The sequence below is a fragment of the Falco naumanni genome, chromosome 1 (genome assembly GCF_017639655.2).
Source record: "Falco naumanni isolate bFalNau1 chromosome 1, bFalNau1.pat, whole genome shotgun sequence".
Classification (NCBI taxonomy): domain Eukaryota; kingdom Metazoa; phylum Chordata; class Aves; order Falconiformes; family Falconidae; genus Falco; species Falco naumanni.
The window spans coordinates 96,640,714-96,663,132 of NC_054054.1; the positions used below are offsets into that span (position 1 = coordinate 96,640,714).

Below are 22,419 nucleotides of genomic sequence, written 5' to 3' on the forward strand. Positions count from 1 at the left end.
GCTGTCCGCCCCCCTTCACCTGCGCGTTGCACAACCACCTGAACCGGTTCAGCATTTCTTGCAGTCACGCTTTCCATCAGACTGCACAGCAGGCATACGCAGCCACCTCCCCGCGTCCCCCCATCCCCCTCTTCCTCAGCCTTCTGTGTTAAAATATTACAACACTGTACATAATTATTGTGCCAATTAACTTGCTCCCATATTCTTTTAGTTTGTGTATTTTAAGCCAAGCAAAATTAGAAGTTCTTTCCTGGAGACAACCGAGGGGGAAAAGGAAGCGTGTTGCTCTCCTCCCAGAGGAAGGATAAGGTTTTGCTTTCTCAGCTCCTTTTCTATTTCTATTGCTTTTGGATGCTCTTGTATTCCGTTGTGTCTCTGCATGGCTTCCCCTTCATTTTCTGATCAGAGATTCTGCAGACTCTTCACAATTTCTGTATGTCCCTGAGGAAGCACATGGTTTAGTATTTTAGTAAGAAAAAGGTCTTTTCTTACTCCTACAGCATTTGGCGTGGCAGCAGGAAGAATAATTCAGTGGACACACTCTGGTAGCAATGATTTACTTCTAGATGCTCTCAATGAACAAGCTGGTACTTTGCGCAGAACGCACTGCTTACGTGCCTGACCATCCACCTGAAGTCACAAGGACTGGCAGGAACAATTCACATGGAGTTTTCTCCACCCTTAAGACCACCTGATCCCAGAGCTGCCCCAGCGGAAGGCAGACAGAAGTACCCAGATGTTAACATCACTACGGTGACACAGACTGTTAGAGAATCTAACCAAATGCCCTGCAGTGGCATCTCAGACAATTATTCTGCCCAATACCAGGGTACCCCATGCCATGGCTGTTCAGCTGTCAAAAACAAATGGCTTACTCTGGCAGAAAACATTGAAAATGACCTAATCTGGGCATAATTCGCTTTAGGGAAGCAAAGAAGCTATCATTTAAATAACAACAATTACTTCAAAAGAAGTCGTCCATGGAATTTTTTTTAAAGTGACAATAAAAGCCCTTGTGAGCAAGGCCACATTGTAATTTAAAAGAACAGGTGGGATCTCCTCTACTTTCTAGCACATGCTCCTGATGAATGGCCTTTCTATTTTATTCACCTCTTCATTCTGAGGATAAAAAAAAATATGATATTTTAATATAAACCCCATCAAAGCCACAGAACACAGGCTGGGGTACAATCACAACTAGTCAGTTGTAATAGTGCAAAGACACACAGTCTTTCTAGTAAAGCCAGTTTCTTGTCTGAAGGAGAATGACAAAAAAATTAATATTCAGCTCCCCTAGACTAACACAGTATCAACATTACACATAAAAATGAGCCTGGTTCTTTTTCTTTCAAAGTCATGAACAAAGTTCTGCAGCTTCAGTTAAAGCTGAATCAGGCCTTAAGCTAGCGAGGTGGGCTGTGGGAGGGTTTTGTACAAGGACTTGTTAAGTGTAACTCCAAATTCATGCTTAGAAATAATACTATTCTATGGAAAAGTTAAGGGTTGGGTATTTTTTCAGATATCAAATACTCACCTATGAACAGTCTCCCCTTTTATTCTCTATGATCAGTAACAGGTGAATCGCACAAGAACTCAAATAAAATGTACTTGCATCACTTTCAGAAAGGCTTTTCTGAAGGCTTGTCAAAACAGAAACCAAAAAAATTACTACCCTGGTTTCACATAAGTGACTTGGTTGGACACTTCTGGCCCCCCACCCCCCACCAGGAAAATAACCTGCCACCACACAGCCACACAACCACTGAGCTACCCAGCCCAGCTGTGCCTTGGTCCCACTCGTTCCACTTCACATATACTGAGCACGAATTTACTGTTGCATTTCTGAAATGCTCTGAAATCACCTTCCTGGTTGTTCGGTGGAACAAACCTGTTTTTCCACTGGCTATTTTTCAGGTGAAGAGTTCACCACGCAGCACCGCAGACATCTGGGCAGCTGATAGGGAAGGCAGAGGAAAACAAAATAAAAGAAATAATAAATGTGTAATCAGGGCAGGGGGGTGGTACAGGCAGAACTGCTTCCTGCAGCAACGCCAGGCACTCAGCGGAGCTTGGGCTCCTACTGCAAGACCTGCAGAAACCATGATTTTCAGAGATTACCTGGGATATTTGTGAAACACATCAAAAGGCACTGAAGCCTCACAGCAAGCCAAGTAAACCTGCCCTCCTGGGAGAGATCGATCTGCAGCTATTGTAACAGCCATGCCGGAACAGCACAACTATTTTCCAGGCAAGTTTAACAGGCTGAGGAGTATGCTTTCCTCTAATGCATTCTGTGATGCTGTTTCATAAGCTATTGATTATTTCAGAACAACTACAATCAAACATACAAAAATTGGTCTCCACTTTGCTGAAGGAAAGGTTTTGAGAGCTGCTGATGAAGGAATTCTAGCAGTAGCGATGACCTGTCTCTAAATCCTTTCTTAAGCAAGTATAAATCATTGGGGCTTTTTTGGTTGGTTGTTTTGGGGTTTTTAAAGTAAATAGGATGCCAAGACAAAGAATTTCAGAGGTGCTTTATGCTTGCTCTTCCATAACCCAGGTATCTCAAATTGAGACAATAAAACCGTACACAGCTTAAAACAAGCTTTCACGAGGAACGGCAAGCAAGCAAGCACACACGCTTTCATTATAGAGGAAACCTGTCGCTAACGACATCATTCACACGATCCTTCCCACACAGATGGACACTTCCCGAGCCTGACATCTGCTCCACAGGGATGCGATATGCTGCACCTTTGGTGCCCTCCCGCTGGGCACTGACTCCGGTTACTGGGAGCTACTGTTCCCTGGCGGATCTTCAGCCTTTCTAGAGGCAGTCATCGTTCCGTTCAGGGAGAAGTCATGAAATCCTACAGTTTTCAGTCAAGCAACATTTCTAAATATTTAAATATTTTTATTAAATAAAAATCTTAAATTCTGTCGCTCACCCAAATAATTAAGACCAACAAGCAGCAACATATTTTAACACATTAACTAAATACCAAAGGTTTTCTAGGAGTGAAACGAGAGCAAACATGCTCCTCAATAGCAGGAAAGAAAGAGCAATCCAAATCAAAGGCTTTTTTCCAAGGATTTAAAAATTCAGCTTGTAGAAGTTCTGATACACTCGGAGGACATTGTTTTCAGTGATATTTTGTCATGCCTCTGACTTCAGTAGTAAATAACTGTGTCGCTTCCATTTATAGTACCATGTTCTTTAACATCACCAGGAAAAATCAGACTCAGGGAATGTCAGGGTGGGAAGGGAGCTCTGGGGACCACTTAGTCACCCCCCTACCAAAGCAGGCTCTCCCAGAGCAGGTTGCAGTCGCATCCAGGCGGGTTTTGAACATCTCCAGAGAAGGAGACCCCACAGCCTCTCTGGGCAGCCTGTGCCAGTGCTCTGTCACCCTCAAGAGAAAGATGTTCTTGCTCAGATTCCGATAGTACATCTTGTGTTGCAGTTTGTGCCCATTGTCCCTTGTCCTGTCATCCTGAGAAGAACCTGGCCCCGGCCCTTAAGCTGTGTGCATGCACTGACGGATCCTCTCCAGCCTTCTCTCCGCCAGCTGCGCAGGCCCAGCTCTCCCAGCCTTTCCTCATAAGAGAGATGCTGGCAGATAACCGTAAAACATTATTAGACAAAATTATTCACTGATCACACAGCGATAACAAACTAATGCCCATTATCACACTGCTGGACGTTCTCATTTAGCGGAAAATATTTTTCTATCACTCTCTATCACTTAAAAATGAGCACTAAAGAAGGCACACATTCACAAAGATGCTACAGCCAGATACATGAAGGATGCCACGTCTTGTCAAGCAAGCGAAGGGATCAGAGGAGAGGTACAGCAGGTAGCAATGCAGGCGGGGGCTAACATTCCAACGTGGCCCTAACTAAATGCACTATTCTTTATCTTCATTTGCTTTTTCAGATATTGCGTTTGATTAGCGCTGCAAGAAAGGAGCTGAAAGTTTGTTTTGGTGTGCTGCAGATGCAAACGAAAGCAGAGCGCTAGCGATAAGCTCAGTCTGAACAAAGGGCACGCTGCCCGCTCCACCCCACCCAGGCTCTGGGCACCATTGTTCCCAGGGACACACAAGCTCTGCCAGAGACTGCCCTGACAATACTGTTATGGTTACACAATATTAGCTTATTGCAGCATACTCGTATCAATAACAACGGCGTGGAAGCTGCAATAAGGCACACAGACTTACATCTGTGCTTTCCAATGTTCCACAACTATTCACAATGTTTTATTGTTGTGCTGCAGCAGACAGGAAAGAGGCTGCAGAAAGCCAAATCAGAGACCTTTCACGCAACTGTCTTCTTTCAACATCAAAATACTTATATCTTTCCTTTCTTCATCTGTGGCTTTGCTTTTTAACCAGCAGCAGGAAAATCTATGCCCTTGTCTAGTCAGAACACACTTAACTATTTTCCCCAAAACATCAAGTTATCCGACATGCTGAATTTCCAGTAAATCACCGCTCATCAAAAGCCACCACTGTTAGTTAATAACATGAATGTAAGTAAAAAGACATATTAGACAATAGTATTCTGTTTACACAAATAACTATTGCAATGCATTGTGAATCCTGAGGACATAAAAGCGATCCTTCAAGTACTTGCTACTTTTTGTTACACCACTTTTAAGGCCCAGAAAAGTAACCAGACTCCTAGAAACAAGTCTAACACAGCTGAAGTAAAAATGCAAACTAGTTTGTTACAACTCTATTCCCTCCATTATATGGTTTATAATGTTCAAGAAATATTTTAGTTCATGTTGTGGTCCATGTTCTGGAATACCAGCACCAGGGAGTTTTTCTTCTGCCTGCTGCTGTTAAAAGATTGCCTAATGTAGATCTGGATGTACAAATATATTGTCCTTAATACCTACAGCCTCTTGAATTGGGGCACAGAGAGAACATTTTTGTAACTCAAATGACGAAATGCATATTTTAAAAAAATCATTTAAAAGCCCTGAAAGTATGCAATAGTATCTGAAGCCTGAAGCAAAGAAAACAACCTTAAGGAACAAAATAAGATTGCTATTCTAGAGTTTGCAACAACTAGTGGATTGAAAACTACGTACAGCATTTGAACTGGTTGAGATAGTCTTTCCTAAGGGGATGGGGGAGGCAACTTTACAGATGTACTAAGCATAAGTAGTTCTGCATCAGTTAGCCAATATTCTTTCTCCTCTACTTAAGCCACTGACACTTGCCTCTTGAGTCTTCCTGACCTTTGTTGTTTCACCAAAAATGACTACTGGAACCTCAGTACAACCAAAAGCTTGAAAAATTAACAATGTCACAAGTCTGCCATTATCTCTTTATGAAGAACTTGCTTTAAATAGTCAAATCAAAAAGTGATGTGCAGTTTAAGGGCATAAACATCTGTCTCCCAGAGGTTCAGTCATAATAACGCACTACAGAATTAGGATCACTAAGAAGCAAGAATATGGAAAAAGGCACTGTACTTGCAGTCACATCCATCTGTCTTCAATTTTTTTAATTAAGGAGCATAAATTACATTGCCAAAGCATGAATCAAGCTTTTCAAGCTTAAACATCTGACCATCCAGGCAGAGTCAACAAGTACCCTGGATGCTGCTTACGCACCTGCAATGCAGATCAAGATGGACAGTCCGGGCCTCGGGGCTCCTGTTCCCGCCCCTGGCCGGGCCGCACACGATTCCGAGGGCGAAGGGAGCCCCGCAGGCTGCCCGGGGTCGGCAGCACCCGCCCCCCCGCGCCGTCTCACCCGTGTCCTGCGTGGGGACACAGAGCATCGCTGCGGCTGGAAGCTCTGGGTGTCTCAGGCCGCCCCGCACTCCCCTGCTGCCATTCCCGCAAGCGACCGCCACCCCCCGCAGGGTGCCCCCCCCGCGGTACTCACGCAGACGACGCTGCTGTCGCTCGCTAGAGCCCCGGGAGGCTGCCGAGGGGGCCGGGGTGCACGGCCCGCCCGGGGGGGGGAACCCGCAGCTCGGCTGCGGCCGGGCCGGGCAGTGCGGGGGCGCCGTGCCCCGGGCCGGGCGGGGAGGAGCGGCCCTGCCCTGCCCCCGGCCGGAGCCCCGCTCGGAAACGGCCTTCGCTGCTGCGGGAAAGGGGGCGCCTTGGCCCAGCGGCCCCGCACCCCCCCGCGGCGGAGCCCCCCCCAGCCGGCACAGGGGCCGGGGCCGCCTCCCGCCGCTGCCGCAGAGCGGCCAGGCCCGCCAACCCGCCGCGGGGAGGGGGCCGGCGAGCCCGAGCCCGGGGCCCGGGGTGCGAGGGGGAGGCCCCCGCCCCTCCCGGAGCGGCGGTGCCGCCCGCCCCGCCCCACACCCGGCGCGGCGGGGGCGATGCCGTTAGCTCCCCCTCAGCGGGCGGAGGGGACACGGTGCTCCCCCTCCCCGCCCCTCACCTGCTCAGCCCGCCGCGCCGCCCCCCGCCGCCAGCCGCCCCCCGCCGGGCCCGGCGCTGCCCACGCCCCCCCGCGCTCGCCGCCAGCCTGGAGCAGCCGCGGGGCGCCCCGCGGGGCCGGCACTTACCGGCCGGGGGTGGGGGGGGGCCGGGACACACCGGGGGCGGCGGCGCAGGCGCAGGTGCGGCTGCGGCACCCGGGCCCGTCGCTATGGCAACGGAGGGGTCAACGCTGTCATCGGCCGCGGCCTTATCCCCGCCCACGGGGGGGGGGGGGGGGGGGGGGGCGCTGCCCCGCGCGCCGGGGAGCGGACAGCGCGTGCGCTCACCTGGCGGCGCGGGGGCGCGGGAAACGGCGCGTGCAGGGTGTGCGCGTGCCCGCGGGGGCCTGCGGGGAGAGCGGGCGCGCGAGGGGCGCGCGAAGGGGCGCGCGAGGGGGCGCGCGAGGGGCGCGCGGGACCGGGGCCGTTCCCGCGCCCCAGCAGCTCGCGCCCGCGCTGGTGCGTTCCCGCCCCCCCCCGCGCTCTGCCCGCCCCCCCCCCCGGGCCGTGCCGCCCGCCGTGTGACCCCAAGCCGCCCCCCCCGCCCGCCCCCCTCCCCCGCCGTGCCTGCCCGCAGGGTCCTTGTGCCCCTGCCCGGTCCCCCATCAGTCCCTGGGGAAGGGGCTGCGTGCGGCACGCGGGCAGGTTTCTGTCGGATGCGCCCACGTTGGGGCGGGGATTGCGGGCACGGACAGATCGGGATTGTCCCCCCCCCCACCCCCCTCACCCCCCTCCGTCCACACGCACAGAAGCAGCCTGCTCGTGTTTATCAGCCCCGCAGGTGTGTTTTCTGTTTGCAATGCAAAGGAAAGACTTCAAGCAAATCACTGCAAAATTAAGAGGCAGAAACTTGATTTTTCAAGGCAGCCAGCAGAAAAGGCCGATTACAGTTAGGATAACTCCCGGAGGAAAAAAGAAGCCCTGTACGCGGCATGTCGCTGTTTCACACCTTCACCGAAAGCAAAGTCGGGGTTAAGTTGCAACCTGGTGGCTCTCGGTACCTTCCACTTTACCTGTGAAGAACTGGAGGATGGACCTACATGTGCTTTGCACCTTGCAGCTGCTCAAGCTGGGGAAAATGGGGCGCGACGTAGCCTGGAGGGAAATACTTTTAAGCAAAGTTTGTTTGTTCGTAGCCAAGGCTGAAACCAAAGGCGACAAGTTTTAAACGGGCGTTCAGAATGAAGGCGGGTGCTGGAGAGAGCTGGGTGCACGAGTGGCGCTGCGGAAAGGCCCTGCAGCAGGGGGGAGCAGGCGGCTGTGTCCCACCAATGTGGGTGGCCGTGAGCCCTGTCCCCAGGGCACCTCCCCAGCCCTGGACCCAGCACCATGGCTCCTGGTGAATCCCAGTGGATCCCAGTGGATCCCTCCTTAGGGCACCTCTGTGCTGCAGCTGCACAGAGTGATGCTGAACCCAAGCGCTGGCTGGGCATGTCAGGCGGGCACAGACACAAGGAACAAGCCCTCTCCTGTTCGTGGTTTTCCGACTGTTTTAGCTCAGATCCATCCAGCTTTTTCTATAAAATGTGGACTCTTAATTTAGGATCCCATTAGGTGACGAACAAGTCTGAGAAGCTGATTCAGTTAGGGCTTGTGCCAAAAGGGAAACGCATTTGCTCTTCAGATCATTCTGGCAGGAAGGCCTGAAGGATGTTAAATCCAGTATGGATCCCTAGTAACCTAACACAGATGAAGGAAAAAACCCTGGTGCTGGTGGAAAGAAAGTGCTTTTAATAATGGGGCTTTACAATGTGACATTTGTACAGCAGAAATACACCCCTGTACCCCACATGAGGAAAATGTCTTGGAAACAAAGGGGTGAAAATAACACCCATTCAGGAATAAAGCTGAAATAGTCCCTAAGGATTTTTTTTTTTTTTGCCATGTCCCCGTGGTTTCTCTGAACTTCTCACTTCTGCGAAGCTTCAGCCTGCAAATGTCACCTCGATTTGTCACCCTGATTTGTCACCCTCCAGGCTGCTGTTGCCGTGGCAGCACCCGCTGCCCCTCGTCAGGTAAGCAACCCACTGAGCTGCCCCAGTTTCTTCACGTTCAAAATGGGAATATCTTTGTCTTGCAGGGTGCTGCGAGCATGGTAATTATGCATCATTAATATCTGCAAAGCTCTTTAAAAACCTTGAAAAGGAAAGTGCTGTGTAATATAGTTAATTATAGCACAGCAACTTCTCTTTGCAGGGAGTTGGGCTGGAGGAAGCCCTGGCCCCGATCACAACTCCTGCACCTTGGAGATGGCCAAGGGCTCGTCCCCAGAGATTCAAATCCCCTGTCCATCAAAGTGCAAATGCAGGGCTCTGAGAGAGGAATGTTTTACAGTAAAATCTCACATTATTTATGTTCCACCGAAATCAGAGATCACAAAAAGCTATGATAGGATGTGCAGCAGCCCTGTGTCGCCTGTGGGTTGGACCTCCAGCCTGACTGTCAGTGCTTCCTGCAGGTACAACTTTCTGTGAAGACTGCAGGCGTCCTTCCAAGGACTGGCACTAAGCACCCCAGGGTCAGCCAGAAAATCCCCGGGGAACCTGAGATCAAATCCAGACTTCCTGATTCCCATGATCTGACAGGATCAGGCAGAAAATTCAGCAAGTGGACTCCAGACCTGAGGACCTCCGAGTCCTGCCTGCACTTCAGTTCAAAGACCTCTGTCCCTATAAAGCCAAAACAGTTACTATTAATTAGATCAGTGTGGCTGAGATGGGAATCTGGGATTAGCTTCACATTCACCCTGTCGGGAGGAGACCGTGTCTCTCCTTGCAAGCAGGCAGCCTGCAGGTTGTTGCAGGTCCTCTGCTCTCGACAGCAGCGTGCTGGGGGGGAGGACAAGGGGAAAGTTTATTGCGCACAGCCTTTCCCAGAGCTTGGCGCCGAGTGGGGAACAACAGCCAGGATGAAATTCAACCAAAATGTTAAAATCTGAAGGGTGATGTGATCCCTCCCTATTCCAAAAGGCAAGATTTTAAAAATCAGAACCAAATGGACCTAAGTGAGTGTGTATATAGAGAGAGTGCTGTGCTAATCCTTATTTAATACCTTTGCTATCAGGCATCCTATTGGAGAAGCATCAGTTAAAATACTCAAGGCCTCATTCCGCTCGGTGATGCTGGCCAAGCCAGCATTCCCCCCGCAGGGCTGTTCTTCAGGGCTGTCTTTGGTCCCTTTGCTGCATCTTACCAACAGCCTCTGAGATAATTAGCAGTCATCAGATGAGGTCTAATTTTTAACAAACTTCTCCCTGCGTGGGAGAGGGAGGGGAAAGCTTAGTGGGGATGGCAGGAAAAGTCAGTGTCAGGGGGTGACGACAGGTCCTTTTATCATCCTCTGAAAAACAGCGACATTACCAAGGATTTATTTACAGAAGCTGGGAGAAATAAGGGAGATGCTGTCAGCTCCTTAAGGCAGAGACTGGTTTTAGTTATTGTTTTTCCTTTGTTTGCACAACACTTAGGCCAGTGGGATTCCTGGTACAAGAGGAAGCCTCCTGCTGCAGAACAAGTAACATCTGATGACAAGTGTCGAAACTGAGGCTGAGACATCTATTGAGCAGCGGAACTGGGGGAAGCGGGTGAGACACCTAATCCAGCTTGACCCCCAGGGCTGGAGGAGCAGAAGGTGGGAGCAGCCTGCCATGAGCTGCACACACATCTCTGTTCATGGAGGGGGGCACAACACAGAGATCCTTCTTGCAACTCTGCTGCAGCGTGCCTTACCACTAATGAAATGGTGCTGAGCAGAGTGTGGCCAGCCGTGTCCCCGGGGTGGCACATTGGCTGGTATTGCCTTAGTGGTCATTTGCTTTAGAGCAGGATGCTCAGGAGCATCAGCGTTTGTTTTTGGTACCAGAGAGCATCATCTGCAAATAGATCTGCCAGGCCTTGCTCTGAAAGTACGTACTGGTAGCTCCCTGCAGCAGCGGGCAGCCAGAAGGGTTTTGCATCCCTGATATCATCATACATTGCCCAGAAAGCTAATTTAGTGCAAGCTGCCCTTACCTCATCCATTAAATGTGCAAGTGAATTGACCTACTCCCTGAACATAAAACACCACTACAATTGCTGGCTGGGAGAAGGCACCAGCCCCTTACTCAGCTCCCTTATCTCCACTTCACCAACCAGACTCTTAGAAAATCCATTATTTTTCAGCATTAATTTGTGAGATGGATGTTAGCCAGTATTCTGTGATTGTACAAACAAGGGCAAAAGCAATTCCCGCCTTGCAATTAGATCATGGGCTTTTCCCAGGAACCTAGGGAGTAAGGGTTCTCATTGCAGTCAGGAAGGGTGTGATTAAGGCCCAGAACAGCTTTGAAACAGTTCTTCAACTAGGCAGCTAAACTTAGACAATCAGTACACAAAGGAAAAAGAACAGCCTAGAAATAAGAGAAAAGCAAACTTTTTTTCTAGGGCAAAAAAAAGACCTGTGACATCTGCATTTTGTTTTGTTTTTAAGGCTTTTACACACACACACACAAATCTAGTCTTGTGTATATAAGTAATCGCTGCCAGGTTTCTATATGCATGCCCAGGCTCTGCCTACTATAGTCTATAAAAGCATTAGGAAAAAGGCCAGTGACCTCTATGTTCAGAGAGGAAAATACACATACAGAACCCTGTCCGTTTTGTCAAACCCACTGGATGTGCTGTAACTATTACCATGCATTAGCTCTCGTCACACACATTTACACACAAGCCATGATTGCTTCCTTTCAGGTCAGTGATAAAGCAGCTTTGGAGAAGCAGATTCACAGTGGGAGATGTGCCCTGGGGCCAAAGAATCATTAAATTACCAGCATCAAGAAACCTACTGCAATGTGACTTGACAGTTGTATGGTACTAGTCTGAGGCTGTGTTTACTCTAGACTTTTTAAACCTGGCCTACACTGATTTTTTTTTCCCCTCTGAATAATATCCCATCATTGCTGCCACATGAGTTCATTTCCATGGCAGACAGAGGAAAAGACAAATCACTGCAGTTGTCAATAGCTGAATCCGTACCATCATCTCAGCAGGCTGATACCTGCCTCCGCCAGCAGTACAGGCAAATGGGGGGGAATGCAGAATCCTCTCTGCACCTGAGAGTAAAGCTAAGCACATAAGACAGTACTAGGCTAAACGACTGCAGGGTGTCCAGCGCATCATCCCAGGAAGTCATCCACTCCGTGCTTTATACTCCTGCTCTACACTCAGGTGAGCCTGATCACCTTGCACACAACCAGCCCTTGCTGCCACAGTCCTCCTGTTTGGTTTAGGATCTTACTGAGTCTTTCTATATTTTGTATTTATGTAACAGTTAGTTAGAAGAACATTTTGATTCTAAGGAGTTAACCTCCATGGTGGAATTATGTTAACACTTATTAACCAATGATGTATGAATCGCTGTACTGCTTATTATCAGAGACTGTTCCTTGAAGTCCTTATGCTATAGACCATAATAGCCTTAGTCTTTACTCTCCAGACCATAACCAAAGCACCCAGGTTCTATTGCGTATAGGATGAGTTATTGGACAGCTTGGCAAGGCCAATTTTAAGCCATCCAACTTGGCAACAAAACTAACTTTTAAGGTGTCCTGAAGTGAACTACCTTCATTATAATACTAAAACTCATGCCCACAGGTCAAGACAACCCTTGCCCAGGTGAAGACCCTTCCCCTGCACAAGCATAGTAACAGAGAAGGGTGACACAGCACATATTACAATTCTATGCAAATTTCTAACCAATCATTGTAATTGGGAGTGTATGACCTTGTAATTTCATGTATAAATGTAACGGTGAAATCTACACAGGTGGGCTTGGTGTGTGGAGATGCCACCGAGCACCCAGCACTGCAGTAAAGGAGCGCCTGCTTCTTAATGCTGCAGTGGTGTTCAGAGGTTTGATTACCGATTTCTGTGACACTCCATTGCCTCCTGATAGTAAGCAGCGCCCACATGAAGAGCTTTAAACCTGGCTGGAGAAAGAGTGGGAGAAATACAGGATTGCTTTTGCTGATAGGAGATTCAAGGTGTGGAAATACTAAATAACCTGCTGGAGCGCACTGGGAAGCTAAGCTACATTGCCTGAGGGCCTGCCTCACATTTTCAGAGAGATGATCTCTATTCCTTTGGAACAGACCATGCTTACCCTCTGACTTGCAAAGAAAAGGGCTTTAAATGACTGGGAAACAACACAAAGATCTGAGCTTGCTTTATGAACCTCAACCAGTACTGGCCTGTAAGTGTAGCATTCCACCTCTGTCAGCTGCTCCACGGTCTCAAGGTGAGGAAAAATGTAGGGATTTTATTTTATCTTCCCTGATGGTGACTGGTAATGACCTGCGAATTGGTGTCATGTGTGGCTTTTTTTTTTTTTTTTTTTTTTTCAGACTGTAAAATAATTAGGCCTGTTGGCCAGGTATAGTTTTGCTCGTTGCATCTGGGAGGGATTTTGTGCTTGCTGCCGGGGAGTGCTGTGTATCTGGGAATTGTAAAGATGTCTGTGGTTTTATTGCTAGATTTTTACAAACCTCGGGTTTGTATTTTTATTATGATTGCCGCTGTGAGGACATTTTAAAAAAGGCTGGGTTTCTCTTTGAGGTTGTGTTTCACTCTGCTGATCTTTCTCTTGGCATTTCAGGGAGTTGGGGGATACTGGCAAAACATACAGAGTAAGCAAAGGGGATCTCCTTCACCCCAGACCCTACCTTTGCAAAGTGGGGAGGCACAGGATGTTTTCCTTTATTAAATTAACACAGGCTTGGGCTGGTGTGAAGCAGTGTCTGAACAGAGCAGGGCATGCTGTGATGCTAACAGCCCAAGACAGCACCATTTTCCTTCTCCTATCAGAGCTGCTGAATCTTTTCCCAGCCCTCATCCAAACCTCACATAACTACCTCACTCTTGGGGTAACAGACAAATTGCACGGGTGTTTAAGTGTCGCTGTTTCAAACCTGTTTTCAGACTGGCAGGATTGTGTTTCAGGTTGGTTAAGCAAATGATATGCAAAGAGGAAATCTCTCCCTTCCCTCTCTTACCTGAGGCTGATGGTGAAGTTGAGATGTGAAGATGCGCTGGCATTTGGCTGCTGTAGAACTCTAAAATTCTCTGTTGTTACTAGTCAAGGGAACTCTAAAACCTCACCGTCTTGCCTTGAAGATACAGAATGTGTTTCCGTTAGCTTGCTGAAAACACCGAAAAAGGCACGTAGGAACCTGTAGACAAGAAACTTGTGGTCAGTCTCGGCTCATATCTTTTTATTGTGTTCACTTTCAAAGGACTTCAAAGAACCTGGCAACTATTAAGGAGTTGGTGACAGAGCTGTAAATTGCATGGCAGCGTCCTGAGAAGAGCTAGTTTCAGTGTTTGGAAAGAAGGAAGTTAAAGTCAATTTACTTTACAAGCTGTTGCAAACACTCAGACCTTCTGATCGATAGGGTGAGGATAAGAACAGTTTAGGATAGAATAATTTTAGATGTTGGGAGTTATCCTGTGTTATTGATTGTCAGAGATGGTTCAGTGCAGGCACTGATAATGACAGTGCTGTAGTCACTGAGCCTTGAATAATGTATTCATGGGTACCATTAAAATGCTGTTGCTCATGTCCTCAACAGATTTTGCAGGGATTAATGCTGAGAAAACACCAGGATGAGAGGTTGCTTGACAAGTTGTCTGGAGCCTTTGGGGGTTCAGGGTACTGGTTTTCCTTCTGGCCCTATCTTCAGTGAGGCGGTTCCCTTCTCCCTGCCCACCTCCTGCCTGGCCGGGACTGGCTCTGGCTGTAGGGTCTGTGGTGCCTGGAATGGCAGGACCCAGCTGTGGGTACAGGCTTCTTGGCAGCAGGGGGATGCCAGCAGCAGCAGATAATGACCCACCTGAGTCCCTGGCTTTGCACAAACACAAAGCTGCTCCATCAGATACAGCCTGCGACCCTGCCACCCCTTCCCTGGGCCTTGCTGTGACACCCCTGTGACAGCAGGTCCATCCCTGTCCCCGGTGCAGGTTGTCCCTGGGCCTCCACACATGCCTGGGGCATGAACAGAGCCAGGCTCCGGGGAACATTTCTGAATAAAACCAGAGGAGATACAAGGCTTTGTATTTTGTTTTGTGTTTTTCCATATGGGGTATGGTGGTTTGGCATCTGCCAAGAGAACAGATTAAGAACAGATGGGGAAAGATGTGAAACCCCGTTGATCTCCAAGGGATTGTTTCAGAAACACAGAGAAGAAACGCATGCTGGATTCTGGCCCCTGCTCTTACGTCCTTTCTGCAGGCACTGCCCAAAATGTGCGTCGTGCTGGTGAAGAGTTCCTCTGCTCCTGTGCCTTGGGCACCTCTGATCTCCTGCCCCCCTTGTGCAGCTGCCCCCCTTGTGCAGCTGCCCACCTTGCAGCCTCCTCCACCTCAGGCCTTACCTGGGCTGTAGCGGGGGACCCACTTGGGGTCCCCCCAGCAATGGGGCTGTGAGGGAGAAGGGCTACACACTGCCCTGCCCCCACAGCCAGAAGGCAGAGACCCTGACCCCCCCCCTTGCTGCAAGCAGCCGGCTTGTAACTGCATTTCACGCTTCGTTTATCGTCCAACTTTGAAACAAACCGAGGTCACAGACTCCACAGAACTCTTCCCTGCTCCGATGCTGGCCCTGGCCGGGGTACCACCACATGCGCTTTTTGCTCGCAGCCAGCAGAGGACACTTGCTTTCTTTGCAAAGAGCTCGCTCTGCGCTTGGATGCACCAAAGCAAAAGAGGGAAAGATTCAGGGCTTGGCCACACGTGGGCACTGGAACAGCAAGGGATGGGCTGTCCCAGGCTGCTTTCCAGCCCCAGGGCTCTCTGGTGATGCCTTTTTCCTTGGCCTTTCATGAGAAGTTTGAGATGTGCCTGCAACACGCTGTAAACCCTGCAGGCTGGCTGCGCCCGGGTCCCTGGGGTGTGCGAGCGGCTGTCCCGTCTGCGCTTTGCAACCCCCAGATGTGGCATTACCGGGCTTTGCTTGGGAGCACGTGACTCCGTGGGTGGCAGGAGGACGTGTGGGCAGACTTGGCATCGTGAGTGATGGTAGCAGCCTAGATCTCAGCGCAAAATGCAAAAACTTGGCAAACATTAAGTGACTGAGCTTGAACCGAGCTCTCTGTTGCAAGGCTGTGCAAGCAAATGAGCTTTAATCTGGATCAGATATGTAACTGCAGACCTGGCGCATTTGAGATTCAGATGGTGCTCAAGAGAGCATACTGAAGCCAAGCCAGGACTAATCCCTGACCTCCGCAGCCTGTTTGGCTGCTCCGATGGCCTGGAGGAACATTAAAGTTGCCCCGGTACTTGGCTGCGCGGCCCTGGGGTGGCTGAGCAGTGCAGAACCAGCCATGGCTGGAGCCCACAGCCCCGCTGGGGCTCACACAGCCCGCGAGCCTTTTTGTGGCAGTGGATCGGCAGGATGAGAGGCACTCCGGGCTCCTGGGTGCCCAGCTTAGCCCTCTTCGAGGGAACCTCTCTGCCAAATGTGACCCGCAACCCTGTGCCAGTCTTTACTGCAAGCCTTGAATGCAGAACAGCAGAATGCGGCTCTCATCCCGCGAATGGCTATGGCCCTAAACTGCCCCGCTTCCTTCGGGGCTGGAATCGTAATCAAGGGCACAGGGGTTTGCAGGGCAAGATCTGACTGTACGAGGTTTTGCACTGACCTGAGCATCTACCTGTAAATATGCTGCTCCCACTTTTTCAGGCCAGCCCCGTTAGTTACCCCTCGTGCCTCGGGGGAGAAGGGCACTTGAAAAGGCTGGGTTTGTTTACACTAACATTTTTTAATCGTAGGTTACTTTTCATTTAAGGTCTGCTACTGGCTTTCCCTGGCTCATGTGGAACATTGGCATGTTTTCCTTCTGGTAATTTATGGGAAGAGAACCAACAGAAGGAGAAAGAATAAAAATTAAACCTCTGTGGGGAAGCCATGACATGTGCAGGCCACCTCTGCAAACGCTACACCCACTGCGCTATGTAAAATCGTCACAGTTATGTCTGACCACTAAGCACTTATCTCTTTAAATCATCTTCTTTAGGGACTTGGGGACCCATACAGAGAAAATGAGGTCAGAATAGTTAAAAGCTATGTATAGCAAGTCTGTGCCTCGAGAAATAGTTACACACCTCGGGTCCTGAATGATGCAGCAGGAGTTGTCCACTGTACTATGCCTTCCCCTTCTGACTGTTCTCTGTATTTGAGGGAAATGCAGATTTTACTCCTGGACCACAAAGGAAATCTTGGTCTTAAATGAGCCATCGAGCGCAATACGTGGAGCTGTAAAGGCAACACAGACAAGTGCACAGAAGAACATACTGAAGTTGTGGAGAAAGCACTTCTGCCTTTCACCACAAATGGCCCTCAGTGTAGCTCTCCTGAGGAATACCTGAAAAATGTGGAGCCTTCCCCACATGGAAGCATCACTCTGTGGGCTACGTGGTGCTGGAGCTGAGCCTGAGCATGACCTGTGGACTCTGCACCTCACCTGGGGCTCCCATGTCTACCACAGCTCTTGCTGACATTGCAGGAACAACCATAGCTACAAGCCACCAGGCTCCTTCACCTCCCATTGATCCCAGGCTGCCTGTAACTGGGACCAGCTGTAGGAGAGGACCCAGGAGTTCCCACCTGGCTCTACAATAAAAAACTGTCTCCATCCCAGAACCGGCACAAACCAAATCTCTGGCACAACTTGAGGGATTCATTTCCAGCCCAGCGGAGCCAGTGCTTGTGGTAGCTGAAGCGCCCTGCTAATCAGCAGAGAGATGAGGTACAGCAGACATGCAGGCGGACCTTGAGTCCATAACATGGGCCAGACCCTGCTCCGGTCATAAAAGTCCCACATTTGGCTTTAAAGATTTGTTAGCTGGAATTAAGCGGCTTTCTGGTCCCTTTCTGGTCACATCAGCTAGATGTAACAATCCCTCCTAGCCCATTAACAAAAAGAGCTGGCAAGCCTAGATTTGATGATTGTCTAAACAATATGAAGAGGTGGTGATTTGCTGGTGATGTGTAAAAACAGGCAACAAATCAGCTGGCAACATGCACTGGACTGAAATTAAATCAAAGCAAAAGGCAGATGACTTTGAACAGGCTCCAAAGGTCATAGAGAAGCAAGCAAAAACTGATAAAGTTCACAGGAAAACAGAGCAAGCAGAAGGAGCACATCTTTTTGGCACCGGGAGCTGTTGGCATCTGACTCGCAACAAATGTATTTCTGAGTTAAGAAAATAAATTTATCTGGAGGAAGGCTGGAGGTGTAAAAAGGAAAATTAACTGGTGCATCTAAGCCTGCCTATTTTAGCACTGGGAAGGGCGTGCAGAAACCATGGTGCTGGGAAAGGCTGAGCTGCAGTGGAGCTTCGATGCTGCAGGAGGCGGGTGGCTGTCCCCCACGGTGGGTGCAATGGGTTACAGCTGCAGGACTGGAACTGTGCCCCATCAGTGCTTCCCACTGTCCCAGCTCTTCATCAGTCACGGGAAAGGACCTACCTCACACCGTACAGCCTGCTCGAGAGGGTGGCTTTTGTGTAAGAGACTAATGTAGAAGAAACCAGCCCCAGCATTAGAGCTCAGAGGCCAGCAGTCCTTACATGAAGCAAGATATAACCACTAATAAGAAAGAAACAAAAAAGAGCCTTTGCATTGAGGACATAAAATAGTGGTGCACCAAAGTCAGTGGAAAAAGCACACTCAGCCCAGTGCAGGGAACTCAGAAGCTACGAACAGCAGGGCAACCTACCCTCCACCCCCCCACCCCCCCGCCCCCCCCAGTGGGATGCCTGAGCAGGAGGAGGATATGAGTGCTAAGCCTGTACTTCCCTAATTACAGGGTCTGCTTAGCTGTGTTATGTTCCATGCAATATCATTGCAACACACAAATTTTCACCTTTTGGCACTTTGATTGGTACAGAATTTATCTCTGCAGCTTGGGGCTGGTAGCAAATCCTTTTCAGACACCTAACAGGGATAAAAAAGGTAGAAAAAGTGGAAGTCTCCCCTTCTCTCTTGGCCTTTAGCAAGGGCAGAATCCAGCCCCCATAGTACCTCCTATGCATTTTCCTTAGCATTGCAGTAGGAAGAGCAGTAGTAGGCTTGAAGCAACCAAGCCCAGAGAAACGGGAAACACAAAAGGGAATGTTTTCCACCAGTTCCTCCCAGTTCTGTGACATGAAGAGTTCAAATCAGTGTGTGGGTCACAAGCTCCCATCAGTCCCTTAGGGATCTGAGTTCTTGTGGGCATCTGCTTCCCACAACCAGCAACCCTCAGCATGGACATCAGAATACACCAGCCACATGCCAAACCAAGAGCTTCTGATTGCCCCCAGCTAATGGCACTGGGATTTTGGGACCCATGGGAGAGACCCCGATGAAAGTCCCAGCCTCAGGCCTGTTTGAAATGGCTTGCTTTTGTAATGCAAAAAAATCCTGCATCCTCCAAGCCCCTGCATGCCCCCTGCCAGGGGGTTGTGGGGGTTACACAGCTTCATGTGAGGGAGTGATTGTATCAATGCTGTCTGGTCTGGGTGGAGGAGTGGGTGGCGGGTGATGCCACTTCCAATTCCTAGCAGGAATCTGGACGTGTCTGTGCTGGGAAATTGCAAAATAGTACATTGTGCTAATTAATGCCAAACAGGAGGGCTTTGGATATACATCATCAGAATAACCTTTAGCAACCACTAGATGCCTTCCATCCATGGCTGCCTCATAAAGAGCATTTATATTTATGACGTGGCAGTGGAAATACATCTCAAGAGCAAACTGCCCAGCGCGACCATAATGCCGAGTTAGGATTAAATTGTCTAACGTGCACAGAATGAAACACCACTCCGTTCATTCATGCTCCAGAAGTGCTATTTTCACCACTGGCAGCTCCTGCTGCACTAACTAAAATACTTCTGATCCAGTCCAACAAGTTTTTTTTCCAGGTTTGCTTCTCCACAGTGAAACCACAGACCGTGCTATATGGAAAGCTCTGAGCCTTGAAAAGTCTAGAGTTACTGTAGGTTGCAGCGGTTGGATTTGATCCTAAAACAATGAAACCAAATGTGAAAAAGACACAGATGGCTGTCGCCTCTGTGCCATTTGGAGTGGTTTTTGGTTTCTAGCCAGTCAGCCCCATGCCACAGTTATGCAAATAAAGGCAGCAAAGTAAAAAAATGCAGTGGTATACACATCTCTAACAGACTGTGGCACAAGGGATAAAATAGCTGAGTGTTTTTGAAGACAGTGAAAAGATCACCGCACCAGCTTGAAGGACAGAGGATTTAAGGACAGGGGATCAACTTTTCCTTCACTTAAGGCAAAGGAGGCTTTGCTATGGCTTCTGATGCACATGTACCTGTGTGCTCACGGGCATGTAGAAGCCCAAAAGGCTGGTGAAGCCTGAGAGCTCTCCTCTGAGACAGCCCTGGGGGAGCTGGTTGCTTGTCCTGTCTTTGTAACGTCGAGGCCTTGGGATGGGGACGCTCACGTGGAGTGCAGCGCTGCTGGGCTGATAACGAACAGCAACGAGAGGCAGAAAAGGGGGGGAGCCTGACGAGGATCAGAATGAGAAGAAGCCATGGGAAAGCAGTTCAGATTGCCTTGACTGAGGGTGCACCGCCAAGGCCCAGACCTTGAATTCCGTGTGGTGTAAGGGGGTGTAAACAAAACTGCCTCCTCTTACTCCAGGGCTGGATTTAACCCTGTAGTGAATTTCAAGAAGAAACAAATGGGTGAGACTGGGCTGCAGTCCCCCATTAAAAATGCTGTTCTCCAGTGAGACACCAGTAAGAGAGCGGATTTTGATCTCTGGTAATTAAACTCCTAATCAACCCTTTTCTACAAATGCCCAATAGTTTCCTTCTCAATCTCTTGTGAGGATGGGGAGGCTTAGAAATTTAATACAATTCTGTGGTTGAGTTAAACATCAGGCAGGTTTCAGACTATGCTTTACTAGAACCAGATGAATTTCTAAGCTCAAAATCCAGCATACAGAATGCTGATTAAGTTTGATCTGGTGACCATCTGTCCTTGTGTTTGTAGTATGAGTAGCTAAATGAAATTCTGGGAAAAAAAGGGTTATCTAAAATACACACAGGATAGAACAAATTGAAGAAAGCCCTATTCACTGTTGCTATGTGAATCTTCTCAGCAAGAGGGGAAGATTAGGTTAGTCTCTGAAGTTACATATGCTCAAGTTCACTTTTTTGACTCTTGGAAGCTGAAACATCAATCTGTAACTTTTGCTTTAATTGTGTCTTGTGAATTTTCCTTTAACTGCACACTAAACCCAAGCAGACAATAAATTGAGTTCTGGTAGTGGGAAATGTTTCACTGTCAGAGAAAGTCAGTACCTTGGAAGGTGTCAACTGGTGCAACTCGATGGAATTTCCCACCCCTTCCAATTCCACTTGGGCCAGTAATCACCACAAATTTCTTCCCCCCTCCTTCATCCTTATATCTATGTATCTATCCATCTCCTTACTTAGATAGAGCAAGTGAAGACAAATTATGAATGATAGCTTGATAACAAACCAAAGGTCATCAAAGAGCAGAGGTGATGGTTGCTAGGCTTTTTTCTGATCATAATGGAAATTTGCTGGAGAAAAGAGCAGTAGGAGAAATGATGGCATAACTTACTGCCCTCCTTTGAAGAGAGCCAGCTAAGAGGCTGGGCCCATCAGCAGACTGAATAGGGAAGAAGAGAAAGTATTGGGAAAGGCAGAAAAATAGCATCGTGGGGGTCACAAATACAGAAAGAGTGCTGGTAAGGCTTGCTAACGGAAATGGTTTCTAACATGCAAAGGCACCAACTTCTGGTCCCCAAGCCCCATCTCATGCCACTGGCTTCTTCGTGTGAAGAACCACAGGGAGTGCAAAGCAAAAACAAATTCAGTCGGTGTCCTTTGCCAGTTTCCCCCAGCTGCCTGAGGGACTTTGCTCTTTGAAATGGAGGGTATCTGTTCTTTAAAAGCAGTTGTTCACATGTCAGCAAGTCAGTCTGTGCACCAAAGGAAAGATGCTGAGGATGGCTGCAGGGCTTGGGCTGGGGTGCAGGACAGCTACACAAGAGGAGGCGGCTCAGCCATAACCACAACAAAACTGCCTGGCTGAGCTCTGGGGAGAGCCTTGGCTGTGGGAAGCTCTCTGCTGCTAAGGGAGCTGCCTCTTCCAGGCTTTCCCACTGCTTACCCTGAGCCCAACCGCTTGATCTCCTGGTAAAAGGGAAAAGTCGGCAACTGTGATGCTTTTCTGAGGGAAGAGAGAGTCACAAGAAGTCCCTTGTGGGGGCACGAAAGGATTTTGTCATGAAGAGCCAAGCACATACGTTTGAAAACTTGATGTGCATCGGCGTGTCTGCTCCGGTGCCTCCCTGCTTCCACAGGCACATGCTCCAGCCTGCGCTGATCCTCGCGTTAGGTGCTCATTTCCAGTGATCGGGAGGGAGCTCATAGAGGCAGTACCTGTGCAAATGCATCTGGCTTTGGTAAAACCCTGCCATTAGTGTTCAAAGTCTCCAGCTGACACAAGAAAATCCAACCATGAGGCTCCTTTCTACCTCAAACAACCCTAGGAAAAGAGCACGTTGTTTGGACATCACTGGGCTACATCTATGCTTTTTACATGGCCTTTTCCTTTGCATTTTCTTTTTCTTTCTGAAGTTTAAAGAGATGCTTGTTTTTCTTGCTAATTCTTTCCTCCCGGGTGCTGATAGTGATCTCTGGAACATGAGGCCAGCTGGAAGAAATTCAAACTAGTTCTAAATGTTGTTTTGATAGAGTGAGGGGGATGTGTCTTTGAAGCTGCTGGTCTCAAGAGATGTCCCTGATTCAGGAGAAGCAAGAAGCAATTAAGCGCTTTTTCTGGAACAAGATTGGAGCCCCTACCTGTGAAAACACAAGCCACTCACTGGTGTCACCCTACACCAACCTCTAAGGAAAAGAAAACTCAGGTAGATGTTAGGCGATGTTTCTGCA

General features: G+C 49.0%; 1 protein-coding gene across 6 annotated transcripts in view; it reads right to left on the minus strand.

The window, feature by feature from the left end:
• CCDC92 (coiled-coil domain containing 92) overlaps positions 1-16,618 on the minus strand; it is a 27,429-nt gene extending 10,811 nt beyond the window's left edge. The window contains exons 1-2 of one of the 6 annotated variants that reach the window (XM_040611088.1): positions 16,585-16,618; positions 13,479-13,655 (exon numbers count right to left, since the gene is read on the minus strand). The gene's annotated coding sequence lies outside the window, so the exon portion shown is untranslated. Of the gene's footprint in view, positions 1-1,888; positions 2,218-5,627; positions 5,871-5,904; positions 6,378-6,411; positions 6,451-6,538; positions 6,637-13,478; positions 13,656-16,584 lie in introns of those variants that run through there. The other 5 variants (XM_040611072.1, XM_040611079.1, XM_040611042.1 and 2 more) reach the window with 5 other exon arrangements.
• Between the last annotated feature and the right edge of the window lie 5,801 nt (positions 16,619-22,419).